Source organism: Balaenoptera acutorostrata, chromosome 19 (assembly GCF_949987535.1).
Source record: "Balaenoptera acutorostrata chromosome 19, mBalAcu1.1, whole genome shotgun sequence".
In the NCBI taxonomy this organism is placed as follows: domain Eukaryota; kingdom Metazoa; phylum Chordata; class Mammalia; order Artiodactyla; family Balaenopteridae; genus Balaenoptera; species Balaenoptera acutorostrata.
In genome coordinates this window covers 347,778-350,236 of record NC_080082.1, presented here as the reverse complement: position 1 = coordinate 350,236, position 2,459 = coordinate 347,778, and positions in this window count along the sequence as shown.

The window sequence follows — 2,459 nt, the reverse complement described above, 5'->3', positions numbered from 1 at the left end:
ATACATATACAGATACGTTTATATAATATATACACACAGCATATGTATTTATATTCATGCTTCCTGGCCCCAGAGTTCATTTGGGGTCAGGCTCACTCTAGGACCCTCCCTGGGGGAGGCTGTTTCCTCTCAGGATTCCTTGAGCAGAGCAGGGGCAGGGGGGGCAGATGGGAACAGGTCTTCTCACTCAGATGCGTAAGGGGCACGTGGGCATACAGCAGAGGGCCCCAGCAGTGGGGCTCTGGGGAAGAAGGTCCTGCCCGCACGTTTTCTTTTCCGGCAGCTTCCCCTCCCTGGGTGGACGTCCAGGCTGGGACAGGGGTCCTTGGTCCCCAGGGGGCCTGGAGCACCCCCCTCGCACCTGTGCTCTCCTAGCAGGGCCGTGGGCTGCGGAGGCACCTGGGAAGCCTCTCAGTGGGCTAGGATTCCCCTGTTGGGCATCCCAGCCCTCCATGTGGAAGGTCTAAGGCCAAGCTCACTCCCGGCCCCCACCTGGCATCCGTACCCCCGCCATCCGCCACGCAGCCAGTGTCACTGGCCTCACACACTCAGAGGTGCGGGGATGGTGCTGGCCCGGGGGCCCTGGCGATGCTGGCGGTCCCGGTACGGGAAGGAGCTCTGTAAATTGCACACAAGGCCACTCCTGGCCGAATAAAGGTGGCCTCCCAGTCTCCCGGCCGGGGTGTGCACTGAGAGCTGCCCGGTTGCAGGGGTGGGCCTGTGCTCCAAGGGCGGACACTGGGCTCTGAGGGGCCACCTGCCCTCGGGTGTCATCATGACACGCACGTGCTCAGGCCCACTCCATGATCTGGCCATCTTGGTCCTACAGCCGACAGGGCTGTGTGTGTGTGTGTGTGACAGCCGCACAGCCTGCTGCCTGTCACCTCCCAGCCTGGGAACCCTTTGGCCTCATCCGCCAGATCTCTACTCCTGTTCTCCAGGCAAAGGGTTCCCTCAGGGCCGGCAGGTTTGGGGGGAACCTGTGGGTGAGCACCCGGGTGCTCTGCCTGCCCACAAGGAAGGGGGCTTCTGGTGTCACCCCCATCTTACAGATGAGGAAACTGAGGCTCAAAGAGGTGAGGGAATTTGGCCACAGGTGCACAGCTTGCCCAGGATCTTCAGCCAGGCCTATCGGATGCCAGGCTCTAAGGCCTGGCACACAGATATGGGCCCGGAGGAGGCCCCAAGGGACAGACCTTGTAACAGACGGGCCTACGGGTGAGACGCTTTCTTCAGCTAGGGTCCAGGACCCTCAATGACAATTACAGCAGCCAGGAGAAACAGCCCATTCCCAGCACTTGTTCTGAGCACTTCATGGGCAGGCAGTATTGTTATCCCCATTTTAAAATGAGAAAACTGGCACACAGAGGGTAAAGAATTGCCCCCGGTCACACAACCAGCAAGGAGAAAGCACTTCCAAGGGCAGATAATCCTGCAGGTGTGGAAACAGGGCAGGTGACACGAGCAGGGCCATGCTCCCAATAGGGGGAGACCCAGGTTCTTATCCTCACAGGAACACCTTGAAATGAAAGCCCATCGGAAAACAGAATAAACCCCATCCTGGGACAGCTGGGCTAAGCCAGGAGGGCCCACACGGCTCCAGGGTGAGGTCAGGAGGGAGGGTCCTGCTGTCCTGGCTGCTGGGGCTCACCTCCCGCCGACTCCAGGTGCAGAAAGGTTTTGTGCTGGCCCAGGGAACCCAGCCCTGCCTCCGCTCACCTAATTTAGAGCCTGACAGACGGAGGTCGCTCGCTCTAGAACTGTTGACAACCAAGCTTCTCACTGAGGACCAGGCCTTCGGGAGCACAGAGAAAGGCTCATGTTCAGAGTTGCCTGTTCAAGGAAGGCACCCCTCACAGCCCCCCGGGCTGCCGACTTAACAGACGGCAAGGCAGGAAGCAGCTCCTGGTGACACTCCCCTTGTTTCCACCCACAGGTGAGGCGATAAGCCTGCATAAGCTGGTCACACCTTGGAATAGCAGTGACACAATCTATTGAACAACTAGCCTGATCCCTGAACAATCAGAATTTTTAGGAGGATGGTGCCCTGGAGGTCCTGTATGTGCTGAGCGTGACTCTTAGTGGCTGGATTGGGGGGCTGGGGGGGTGTGAGGCAGCAGCCACGTGCCAGCCAGCGTGAAGCAGTTCAAGATCCCATGACCAGTATGGCTGCCAGGCCAGCGGCGTGAGCACTGCCACACACACCTGCTTCCCTTCTGGGGCTGCGCCAGCAGCCTTCCGCATCTCAGCTCTGGAACCACAGACACGAAGGCAGACCCACATTCTACCTGGGCCAGTTCCTTACTCTCTGAGTCCCAGTTTCTTTACCTGTAAAGGGGAGGACGTCTAACCTTCCAGGGCCAGATAAGAACTCAGGACAGGGCTTGGCGCCACAGTGAGGGTCGTCCGCGACCCTCCTCCGTCAGGGTGGGAGGGCCCCTTCCCCACACCAGACCATC